Here is a 12,164-nt window from a genome sequence, read left to right on the forward strand (position 1 = left end):
ACAAACAAGCAAAATGAACAAAAAGCATTGAATTCAATTCTTTCTGATTTTAGAAACTGCATTAAAGAAGGGGTGCACCGGTCCTGGAGATACTGCAATACCAGGTCAATGCGTGGAGTGGACAGAGCAAGCTCTTTTTCCATCTCCCTGTTCTAAAAATCCATTTAATATATGGTCCCCAGATAGGGGACGTATCAGATATTAAACTGATAAGAACAGATACTACACTTGATCTTAGCCAAAAGGCCGAGAAGCGATAACCAGAATTGGTTTCCGACTACGGTGCCACCCAAGGATTCTGAAAAGTCCATTTGTGGAGATGGCCACCTGGACTCCCGTTAAGAAGACATGCTGTCAACCTCTAGATCCCTCACATGCCTGCACTTTTCGGCTTGCTGCTGCTGCAATCCACGCGTTTTAGATCTGCATAACTCCACCTCTTTTAGCACAGTACCCTCAACCCCCGGCTGTTCCCACCCGCCTCAACACCGTTGGAAGGGAGGAGAACCAATTAAGGCGGGGGGGGGGTGGAACGAGCAGCTGTCTATGACGCACCCCCTGGGCCATATTCTTTAGGGGGAATACCCGGAGCCGGATCAGATGGGAGTTGTAGTCGCCGAGTGGCTGTGACCCGGTCCGTGCCCAGGGTGTCAAGCTCAGTTGTATGTGGCAGTCCTACAGATGTTATTAAGTTCTTTGTGTCGACTACGCCACCCGTTGGATTGCGGTCACTACGGCCGCCGCTGCAGCAGGGTCCACTGAGGCTGATGGTGTTGGTGCAGCTTGATAGGATAACCCCCAACGGGAGGGGTATAGCCTCAGGGGGATCAGGTGCAGAGGATGGGGGTTGTGATGGTGCAGCATAGATGAGACAGAGTCGGGTTATGCAGTTTAGGGTATTTACTCACTGCTGATGTTCCGGTCACTCCAGCTTCAAGTGACCACCCGAGCCGTGCTGCGTCCACCAGGTCCTGGACTCGGCCAACCCCCAAGTAAGTCCGGAGCGTGACCCTGAGCTCTCCTTCTGTCCTTTCCTCTGGCCGTCCCCACCAGGGATCCACCTAGGTCCAGCTCCCTCGGGCCTTCTGTTGGGAGACCCTTGGCCTTGGGTTCCCTGACCCTCCACGTGGTCTGCCTTCGGGGTGGATGTGATGGGTGGCCGTGGCAGATGCTGCCCATGGCCTCCGGTCTCTGGCTAGGGTGTGCTTTTGCCCCCCACCAGTTTGGGATCCGGTACCCTGTGCCGACTCTTCACCCGGGGATTGAATGTGGGTTCTTAGAGTCCTTTCTTGCTCCCCCTCTGGGTCTTTCTTTCTCTTCTCTCCTCTCTCACTCTGGGCCGCTCTTCTCCTCTGCTTGCTGACTCTCTGCAACTGACCCTGATCTTAGTTGGTGCCCACCTTATATATCACTCTATGTGCGAGCTCAGGTGACCAGCACCCAATGAGCTCCTAACTTTACCCAGGCTGCTCCCCCTATCTGCCCCTACACTACTTGGGATGTTCCACCCCCCTCCCACTCCAGCCAGGGACAGACACGGTCGTACCTGCACATTTCTAAGTGGGAGTACCATCGGCCTGCCCCTCGGAAATGGGATGTGTGTAGTGCATGCAGCCTACCGAGCTCAGTTCCACACTCCATCCTTACCCGGGAGTGGAATATCACACCTCTGGGTTGAGGTGCAATACCCCTGTAGCAGCCGAATCCTCAGGGTGCTACATTCCCCCCTGGTAAATCACAGCACGTCCTCGGGCTGTAAGACAAAAACATCCAAACATACAATTTTTTTTTTTCATAAACATAAACATATAAAACATATAAAACATCATATAAATCAGCGCATCAATAAAACTTTTTATATAAAACATTCTCGTCGGCTCTCCTCCTCCTCCGGTCACTGTGCAACTGTTGACCGGGCAAAATGCGACAGTTCCTTTTCTCAAAGGTGGTTTTACGGTAAAACCAGTAGGGGCGCCTTAGGAAGCGCAACTATGTACAGGGGTAGTGTGGCCGCTCTCAGTCCTCGGCCAGGTAAAGGGAAGGGATGACCGCTTTCAGTCCTCGGTCAGTGGGGATAGGGAACACACGGGTTAACAGTCTACTCTTGCTGGTCCCAACGGGGACTATATTTGCATTAACAGTTTCTAGGTACCCCGGTCGGGTAACTATTTACAGCACCTGCTCTGCCGTACTTAACGACGTCTTCCTCCTGCTCTTTCTTTGGGGTTACCTTTAGCTTCAGACCCGTCCGGGTCCTCTTGCTCTTCCTCCTCACACCGCAGCTCCTCTTCTGTCAGGCAATGCACATGGAGGGCGTAAGGTCCTTTGGCACACTTGTGCCGGGTAAAGGTGACCTCGTCCCCGATATAAAGGTCACGACCTCTGTGCCCCTCCGGCAGATGGGACTCCACGTCTCTGCGCGTGACAAAGACGTCGCCGGGGGTGTGATGGTCTCTGATGAAGCCCCACCCGTGCTGCATGTTAAACTTGATCACAGTCCCGGTGGAAGGGGGACCATGAGCTGCACGGGGACTCCTCCTGGTCCGGCTCTTCTGCTCGGCGCTCCTTATTTGGGCCTGTTGTTCCCGGACCCGCCTCTCTCTCCGCTCCCTTGCAAACTCCTCGAGCTGCTGGCGGCAGCACTCAGCACGCTCTGCTGCAGCTGCCCGGGTCTCTTGAGTGAACCCCATGAGATCTTCTCCGGTGGGGTCCCACTCAAATTGGGCCTCTTCTAGCGGGGGCGAGATCCTCTTTACGGGCTTTGGAGCCGGGATCAGGGGTGCACACATGGCCCCAGCCTTCCTCTGCCGCTCCAGTTCATGATATTCCTGGGGCCAGATGAAAGGCTGCCCATCCGGGCACGTGTGTTGGGTAAACAGGTCCTCTCCCAGATGCGGCACTCTTGGTCTTATGGGCGCGGTGGTGTTGGCGCCCGGGTTGCCCAGGCCTTGCGGCCAGGCCTGGGGTATCTGGAAGGTGAAGGGCACCGTTAGGACGGCGGCGCCCTGGGCTACTTGGCCCTGCGACCAGGCCGGGGGCTCCGCGGAGGTAGGGGGCGCTGTTGGTAATGCGGTGCCCGGGGGTACTAGGCCTTGCGACCAGGCTGGTGGTATTTCCTGCTTGGTCACGCTCGGGGTCGAGGCGTGTGACGTCACAGGGGTCGCGTCGGCGGCTTCCGGTTGAGGCCTAGTCTGCAGCGGTGGCGTGGCGGTTACGGGCACGGCAGGATAGACTTCGGGCTCTGCGACGGGGAGCTGGGGCAGGTACGCGGTTTCCAGGTTTGGGGTATAGGCGTCCCCTTTACCTGCCTCCACTCGTTCGGCTCCCTTCTTGGCGCCGTCTCCGGCCTTCGGTCCTCCCGCGCCATCCTCAGAGGCGGTCTGTCTCCTCGTCTTGGTTGGCGTGCTCCGGGTCTTGGTTTGCTGGGCCATCTCTCGGCTCCACTCCGCCAATGTCTCTCGCTGTACCCGGGCCATCCTACTTGCGAGGCCCTCCAGGGCAGTCTGTGCACACTCCTGGTCTCGGGGGAGCTGTGCTGGTACCTCCACTAGGCCTAGTGGGGTCGTAGTTTCCAGCAGGCTCCTGACCAACGGGTCGGTGCTGCTCTGCTCTTCTTCCAGCAGGCTCCTGGCCAGCGGGCCGGTGCTGCTCTGCTCTCCTTCCTCCGTTTCTAGCAGGCTCCTGGCCAACGGGCCGGTGCTGCTCTGCTTTCTCGCCATCTCCGGGTAAGCTCCTCCGATACTCTTCTCCAGGCTTCTTGCCTCCGGGTGCGCTCGCTCCAGACTCCTCCAGGCAGCACCCATCTTCGTTCTTTTCTTTCGTCTCCTCCCACCTCGAGGGCGGTCCCGGGGCAACTTGGTGACTGTCAGCTCCAGGGGCTGTTCTTTCACGCTGACCGACACCTCCAGCATCACAGTCTCTGTTGGTGGGGGCGGTTTCCACTTTTGGCGCCATTTTCGGTCCCGGCCCACGATGGGAGGCGGCCTCTTACCATCTTCTGGCACGCCCATAATGGCGTCCGCTCTGCCAAGGCGGGAAATCCTTGGAAATGGCGGGAACCGCTTCCCAGTGGCGGGAAACTCTGCAGATGGCGGGAAAAAGCTGTTAATGGCGGACAACCGGCGGGAATCGACTGGTGATGGGGTCCGATGGCGGGGACCCTCCGGAACCGGCAGGAGACTTCTTTCTGAGGTAAACTTGCACTTTTCTTCAGGCACGCAGTACCCGGGTGTTGCGGGCACGTAATCCTGCCGACTACGCCAAAGTTGACGCACCCCCTGGGCCATATTCTTTAGGGGGAATACCCGGAGCCGGATCAGATGGGAGTTGTAGTCGCCGAGTGGCTGTGACCCGGTCCGTGCCCAGGGTGTCAAGCTCAGTTGTATGTGGCAGTCCTACAGATGTTATTAAGTTCTTTGTGTCGACTACGCCACCCGTTGGATTGCGGTCACTACGGCCGCCGCTGCAGCAGGGTCCACTGAGGCTGATGGTGTTGGTGCAGCTTGATAGGATAACCCCCAACGGGAGGGGTATAGCCTCAGGGGGATCAGGTGCAGAGGATGGGGGTTGTGATGGTGCAGCATAGATGAGACAGAGTCGGGTTATGCAGTTTAGGGTATTTACTCACTGCTGATGTTCCGGTCACTCCAGCTTCAAGTGACCACCCGAGCCGTGCTGCGTCCACCAGGTCCTGGACTCGGCCAACCCCCAAGTAAGTCCGGAGCGTGACCCTGAGCTCTCCTTCTGTCCTTTCCTCTGGCCGTCCCCACCAGGGATCCACCTAGGTCCAGCTCCCTCGGGCCTTCTGTTGGGAGACCCTTGGCCTTGGGTTCCCTGACCCTCCACGTGGTCTGCCTTCGGGGTGGATGTGATGGGTGGCCGTGGCAGATGCTGCCCACGGCCTCCGGTGTCTGGCTAGGGTGTGCTTTTGCCCCCACCAGTTTGGGATCCGGTACCCTGTGCCGACTCTTCACCCGGGGATTGAATGTGGGTTCTTAGAGTCCTTTCTTGCTCCCCCTCTGGGTCTTTCTTTCTCTTCTCTCCTCTCTCACTCTGGGCCGCTCTTCTCCTCTGCTTGCTGACTCTCTGCAACTGACCCTGATCTTAGTTGGTGCCCACCTTATATATCCCTCTATGTGCGAGCTCAGGTGACCAGCACCCAATGAGCTCCTAACTTTACCCAGGCTGCTCCCCCTATCTGCCCCTACACTACTTGGGATGTTCCACCCCCCTCCCACTCCAGCCAGGGACAGACACGGTCGTACCTGCACATTTCTAAGTGGGAGTACCGTCGGCCTGCCCCTCGGAAATGGGATGTGTGTAGTGCATGCAGCCTACCGAGCTCAGTTCCACACTCCATCCTTACCCGGGAGTGGAATATCACACCTCTGGGTTGAGGTGCAATACCCCTGTAGCAGCCGAATCCTCAGGGTGCTACATCTACCCTTAGCAGGAGGGTTGCTGATTAATTACCTCTCCTGCTGCTGCTGCTGCTGGCTGTCCAGCAGCAGACTGAAGGTGGCTGCTGCTGTGCGCAGGTATATAAAGGCTCAGAGCCTATTATGACACGCGCAGCCAGCGTTCCATTGCCACATTCCGTCTACTGCAGGCGGGATACCTGGATGGCTGAATGTCACTGAGAAGCTCACAGAGACCGCCATAAGCAACAGTTTAAAAGAATGCCACAGACTAATCAACCAAACTTTTTGGGTTGGTTTCTCTTTTATATTCTGCAGGCATTAAATGAAAGAAGTCAGTGTTCCAGCAGAGGGAGACAACGTTTCAGAAAAGGCATTGTAGCAAACCAAAAAAGAAATTTTAAGCGCAGCAGAGTAACCAGCTCACATACCTGTTAGCTCAGGTGAGTTTAAAAGGCTGCTGTTGATAACAAGGGCATTTGCTAAATAGATGGTGTGTGTGCAACAATATACTGAAAGGTCAATTATATTGTGCAGCTTATCTCACCACCTGTAGTTATTTAGGTGAAAGCTCCAAAATGCTTGCCTAATATGTCTGTTTATCCAAAAGGAAGTATAGAGGGAGAGCTAGATAGATAGCATTGCATTACATTACATTACATGGCAATGCAATGCACAGTTGCTGAAGTTGAACCAAAATGAGCTTGTCATCTGGCTTCTGCAACTTTTAACATGAAAAATCCAATGAGGAGAAGAAAAGCAAAGCCAAAGAGTCCATCCCAAAATCCGACAAACAAGCAAAATGAACAAAAAGCATTGAATTCAATTCTTTCTGATTTTAGAAACTGCATTAAAGAAGGGGTGCACCGGTCCTGGAGATACTGCAATACCAGGTCAATGCGTGGAGTGGACAGAGCAAGCTCTTTTTCCATCTCCCTGTTCTAAAAATCCATTTAATATATAGTCCCAAGATAGGGGACGTATCAGATATTAAACTGATAAGAACAGATACTACACTTGATCTTAGCCAAAAGGCCGAGAAGCGATAACCAGAATTGGTTTCCGACTACGGTGCCACCCAAGGATTCTGAAAAGTCCATTTGTGGAGATGGCCACCTGGACTCCCGTTAAGAAGACATGCTGTCAACCTCTAGATCCCTCACATGCCTGCACTTTTCGGCTTGCTGCTGCTGCAATCCACGCGTTTTAGATCTGCATAACTCCACCTCTTTTAGCACAGTACCCTCAACCCCCGGCTGTTCCCACCCGCCTCAACACCGTTGGAAGGGAGGAGAACCAATTAAGGCGGGGGGGTGGAACGAGCAGCTGTCTACCCTTAGCAGGAGGGTTGCTGATTAATTACCTCTCCTGCTGCTGCTGCTGCTGGCTGTCCAGCAGCAGACTGAAGGTGGCTGCTGCTGTGCGCAGGTATATAAAGGCTCAGAGCCTATTATGACACGCGCAGCCAGCGTTCCATTGCCACATTCCGTCTACTGCAGGCGGGATACCTGGATGGCTGAATGTCACTGAGAAGCTCACAGAGACCGCCATAAGCAACAGTTTAAAAGAATGCCACAGACTAATCAACCAAACTTTTTGGGTTGGTTTCTCTTTTATAGTCTGCAGGCATTAAATGAAAGAAGTCAGTGTTCCAGCAGAGGGAGACAACGTTTCAGAAAAGGCATTGTAGCAAACCAAAAAAGAAATTTTAAGCGCAGCAGAGTAACCAGCTCACATACCTGTTAGCTCAGGTGAGTTTAAAAGGCTGCTGTTGATAACAAGGGCATTTGCTAAATAGATGGTGTGTGTGCAACAATATACTGAAAGGTCAATTATATTGTGCAGCTTATCTCACCACCTGTAGTTATTTAGGTGAAAGCTCCAAAATGCTTGCCTAATATGTCTGTTTATCCAAAAGGAAGTATAGAGGGAGAGCTAGATAGATAGCATTGCATTACATTACATTACATGGCAATGCAATGCACAGTTGCTGAAGTTGAACCAAAATGAGCTTGTCATCTGGCTTCTGCAACTTTTAACATGAAAAATCCAATGAGGAGAAGAAAAGCAAAGCCAAAGAGTCCATCCCAAAATCCGACAAACAAGCAAAATGAACAAAAAGCATTGAATTCAATTCTTTCTGATTTTAGAAACTGCATTAAAGAAGGGGTGCACCGGTCCTGGAGATACTGCAATACCAGGTCAATGCGTGGAGTGGACAGAGCAAGCTCTTTTTCCATCTCCCTGTTCTAAAAATCCATTTAATATATGGTCCCCAGATAGGGGACGTATCAGATATTAAACTGATAAGAACAGATACTACACTTGATCTTAGCCAAAAGGCCGAGAAGCGATAACCAGAATTGGTTTCCGACTACGGTGCCACCCAAGGATTCTGAAAAGTCCATTTGTGGAGATGGCCACCTGGACTCCCGTTAAGAAGACATGCTGTCAACCTCTAGATCCCTCACATGCCTGCACTTTTCGGCTTGCTGCTGCTGCAATCCACGCGTTTTAGATCTGCATAACTCCACCTCTTTTAGCACAGTACCCTCAACCCCCGGCTGTTCCCACCCGCCTCAACACCGTTGGAAGGGAGGAGAACCAATTAAGGCGGGGGGGGGGTGGAACGAGCAGCTGTCTACCCTTAGCAGGAGGGTTGCTGATTAATTACCTCTCCTGCTGCTGCTGCTGCTGGCTGTCCAGCAGCAGACTGAAGGTGGCTGCTGCTGTGCGCAGGTACATAAAGGCTCAGAGCCTATTATGACACGCGCAGCCAGCGTTCCATTGCCACATTCCGTCTACTGCAGGCGGGATACCTGGATGGCTGAATGTCACTGAGAAGCTCACAGAGACCGCCATAAGCAACAGTTTAAAAGAATGCCACAGACTAATCAACCAAACTTTTTGGGTTGGTTTCTCTTTTATAGTCTGCAGGCATTAAATAAAAGAAGTCAGTGTTCCAGCAGAGGGAGACAACGTTTCAGAAAAGGCATTGTAGCAAACCAAAAAAGAAATTTTAAGCGCAGCAGAGTAACCAGCTCACATACCTGTTAGCTCAGGTGAGTTTAAAAGGCTGCTGTTGATAACAAGGGCATTTGCTAAATAGATGGTGTGTGTGCAACAATATACTGAAAGGTCAATTATATTGTGCAGCTTATCTCACCACCTGTAGTTATTTAGGTGAAAGCTCCAAAATGCTTGCCTAATATGTCTGTTTATCCAAAAGGAAGTATAGAGGGAGAGCTAGATAGATAGCATTGCATTACATTACATTACATGGCAATGCAATGCACAGTTGCTGAAGTTGAACCAAAATGAGCTTGTCATCTGGCTTCTGCAACTTTTAACATGAAAAATCCAATGAGGAGAAGAAAAGCAAAGCCAAAGAGTCCATCCCAAAATCCGACAAACAAGCAAAATGAACAAAAAGCATTGAATTCAATTCTTTCTGATTTTAGAAACTGCATTAAAGAAGGGGTGCACCGGTCCTGGAGATACTGCAATACCAGGTCAATGCGTGGAGTGAACAGAGCAAGCTCTTTTTCCATCTCCCTGTTCTAAAAATCCATTTAATATATGGTCCCCAGATAGGGGACGTATCAGATATTAAACTGATAAGAACAGATACTACACTTGATCTTAGCCAAAAGGCCGAGAAGCGATAACCAGAATTGGTTTCCGACTACGGTGCCACCCAAGGATTCTGAAAAGTCCATTTGTGGAGATGGCCACCTGGACTCCCGTTAAGAAGACATGCTGTCAACCTCTAGATCCCTCACATGCCTGCACTTTTCGGCTTGCTGCTGCTGCAATCCACGCGTTTTAGATCTGCATAACTCCACCTCTTTTAGCACAGTACCCTCAACCCCCGGCTGTTCCCACCCGTCTCAACACCGTTGGAAGGGAGGAGAACCAATTAAGGCGGGGGGGGGGTGGAACGAGCAGCTGTCTACCCTTAGCAGGAGGGTTGCTGATTAATTACCTCTCCTGCTGCTGCTGCTGCTGGCTGTCCAGCAGCAGACTGAAGGTGGCTGCTGCTGTGCGCAGGTATATAAAGGCTCAGAGCCTATTATGACACGCGCAGCCAGCGTTCCATTGCCACATTCCGTCTACTGCAGGCGGGATACCTGGATGGCTGAATGTCACTGAGAAGCTCACAGAGACCGCCATAAGCAACAGTTTAAAAGAATGCCACAGACTAATCAACCAAACTTTTTGGGTTGGTTTCTCTTTTATAGTCTGCAGGCATTAAATGAAAGAAGTCAGTGTTCCAGCAGAGGGAGACAACGTTTCAGAAAAGGCATTGTAGCAAACCAAAAAAGAAATTTTAAGCGCAGCAGAGTAACCAGCTCACATACCTGTTAGCTCAGGTGAGTTTAAAAGGCTGCTGTTGATAACAAGGGCATTTGCTAAATAGATGGTGTGTGTGCAACAATATACTGAAAGGTCAATTATATTGTGCAGCTTATCTCACCACCTGTAGTTATTTAGGTGAAAGCTCCAAAATGCTTGCCTAATATGTCTGTTTATCCAAAAGGAAGTATAGAGGGAGAGCTAGATAGATAGCATTGCATTACATTACATTACATGGCAATGCAATGCACAGTTGCTGAAGTTGAACCAAAATGAGCTTGTCATCTGGCTTCTGCAACTTTTAACATGAAAAATCCAATGAGGAGAAGAAAAGCAAAGCCAAAGAGTCCATCCCAAAATCCGACAAACAAGCAAAATGAACAAAAAGCATTGAATTCAATTCTTTCTTATTTTAGAAACTGCATTAAAGAAGGGGTGCACCGGTCCTGGAGATACTGCAATACCAGGTCAATGCGTGGAGTGGACAGAGCAAGCTCTTTTTCCATCTCCCTGTTCTAAAAATCCATTTAATATATGGTCCCCAGATAGGGGACGTATCAGATATTAAACTGATAAGAACAGATACTACACTTGATCTTAGCCAAAAGGCCGAGAAGCGATAACCAGAATTGGTTTCCGACTACGGTGCCACCCAAGGATTCTGAAAAGTCCATTTGTGGAGATGGCCACCTGGACTCCCGTTAAGAAGACATGCTGTCAACCTCTAGATCCCTCACATGCCTGCACTTTTCGGCTTGCTGCTGCTGCAATCCACGCGTTTTAGATCTGCATAACTCCACCTCTTTTAGCACAGTACCCTCAACCCCCGGCTGTTCCCACCCGCCTCAACACCGTTGGAAGGGAGGAGAACCAATTAAGGCGGGGGGGGGGGGTGGAACGAGCAGCTGTCTACCCTTAGCAGGAGGGTTGCTGATTAATTACCTCTCCTGCTGCTGCTGCTGCTGGCTGTCCAGCAGCAGACTGAAGGTGGCTGCTGCTGTGCGCAGGTATATAAAGGCTCAGAGCCTATTATGACACGCGCAGCCAGCGTTCCATTGCCACATTCCGTCTACTGCAGGCGGGATACCTGGATGGCTGAATGTCACTGAGAAGCTCACAGAGACCGCCATAAGCAACAGTTTAAAAGAATGCCACAGACTAATCAACCAAACTTTTTGGGTTGGTTTCTCTTTTATAGTCTGCAGGCATTAAATGAAAGAAGTCAGTGTTCCAGCAGTGGGAGACAACGTTTCAGAAAAGGCATTGTAGCAAACCAAAAAAGAAATTTTAAGCGCAGCAGAGTAACCAGCTCACATACCTGTTAGCTCAGGTGAGTTTAAAAGGCTGCTGTTGATAACAAGGGCATTTGCTAAATAGATGGTGTGTGTGCAACAATATACTGAAAGGTCAATTATATTGTGCAGCTTATCTCACCACCTGTAGTTATTTAGGTGAAAGCTCCAAAATGCTTGCCTAATATGTCTGTTTATCAAAAGGAAGTATAGAGGGAGAGCTAGATAGATAGCATTGCATTACATTACATTACATGGCAATGCAATGCACAGTTGCTGAAGTTGAACCAAAATGAGCTTGTCATCTGGCTTCTGCAACTTTTAACATGAAAAATCCAATGAGGAGAAGAAAAGCAAAGCCAAAGAGTCCATCCCAAAATCCGACAAACAAGCAAAATGAACAAAAAGCATTGAATTCAATTCTTTCTGATTTTAGAAACTGCATTAAAGAAGGGGTGCACCGGTCCTGGAGATACTGCAATACCAGGTCAATGCGTGGAGTGGACAGAGCAAGCTCTTTTTCCATCTCCCTGTTCTAAAAATCCATTTAATATATGGTCCCCAGATAGGGGACGTATCAGATATTAAACTGATAAGAACAGATACTACACTTGATCTTAGCCAAAAGGCCGAGAAGCGATAACCAGAATTGGTTTCCGACTACGGTGCCACCCAAGGATTCTGAAAAGTCCATTTGTGGAGATGGCCACCTGGACTCCCGTTAAGAAGACATGCTGTCAACCTCTAGATCCCTCACATGCCTGCACTTTTCGGCTTGCTGCTGCTGCAATCCACGCGTTTTAGATCTGCATAACTCCACCTCTTTTAGCACAGTACCCTCAACCCCCGGCTGTTCCCACCCGCCTCAACACCGTTGGAAGGGAGGAGAACCAATTAAGGCGGGGGGGGGGTGGAACGAGCAGCTGTCTACCCTTAGCAGGAGGGTTGCTGATTAATTACCTCTCCTGCTGCTGCTGCTGCTGGCTGTCCAGCAGCAGACTGAAGGTGGCTGCTGCTGTGCACAGGTATATAAAGGCTCAGAGCCTATTATGACACGCGCAGCCAGCGTTCCATTGCCACATTCCGTCTACTGCAGGCG

The 12,164-nt window shown here is 50.8% G+C and overlaps 6 non-coding genes across 6 annotated transcripts; all 6 read right to left on the reverse strand.

Annotated features, from left to right (window-relative positions):
• Positions 1-67: 67 nt before the first annotated feature.
• LOC141195417 (U2 spliceosomal RNA) lies at positions 68-258 on the reverse strand. Its single transcript, XR_012268009.1, has one exon. It is a non-coding gene; the product is annotated as a U2 spliceosomal RNA (small nuclear RNA).
• A 6,015-nt stretch (positions 259-6,273) lies between these two features.
• Positions 6,274-6,464, reverse strand: LOC141196019 (U2 spliceosomal RNA). Its single transcript, XR_012268588.1, has one exon. It is a non-coding gene; the product is annotated as a U2 spliceosomal RNA (small nuclear RNA).
• A 1,117-nt stretch (positions 6,465-7,581) lies between these two features.
• LOC141195418 (U2 spliceosomal RNA) lies at positions 7,582-7,772 on the reverse strand. The gene has a single exon (XR_012268010.1). It is a non-coding gene; the product is annotated as a U2 spliceosomal RNA (small nuclear RNA).
• A 1,120-nt stretch (positions 7,773-8,892) lies between these two features.
• Positions 8,893-9,083, reverse strand: LOC141195839 (U2 spliceosomal RNA). The gene has a single exon (XR_012268414.1). It is a non-coding gene; the product is annotated as a U2 spliceosomal RNA (small nuclear RNA).
• A 1,120-nt stretch (positions 9,084-10,203) lies between these two features.
• LOC141195419 (U2 spliceosomal RNA) lies at positions 10,204-10,394 on the reverse strand. Its single transcript, XR_012268011.1, has one exon. It is a non-coding gene; the product is annotated as a U2 spliceosomal RNA (small nuclear RNA).
• A 1,121-nt stretch (positions 10,395-11,515) lies between these two features.
• Positions 11,516-11,706, reverse strand: LOC141195420 (U2 spliceosomal RNA). Its single transcript, XR_012268012.1, has one exon. It is a non-coding gene; the product is annotated as a U2 spliceosomal RNA (small nuclear RNA).
• Positions 11,707-12,164: the final 458 nt, after the last annotated feature.

This window comes from Phyllobates terribilis, unplaced genomic scaffold (genome assembly GCF_046119375.1).
Source record: "Phyllobates terribilis strain yellow unplaced genomic scaffold, ASM4611937v1 Scaffold_74__1_contigs__length_7073193, whole genome shotgun sequence".
Classification (NCBI taxonomy): domain Eukaryota; kingdom Metazoa; phylum Chordata; class Amphibia; order Anura; family Dendrobatidae; genus Phyllobates; species Phyllobates terribilis.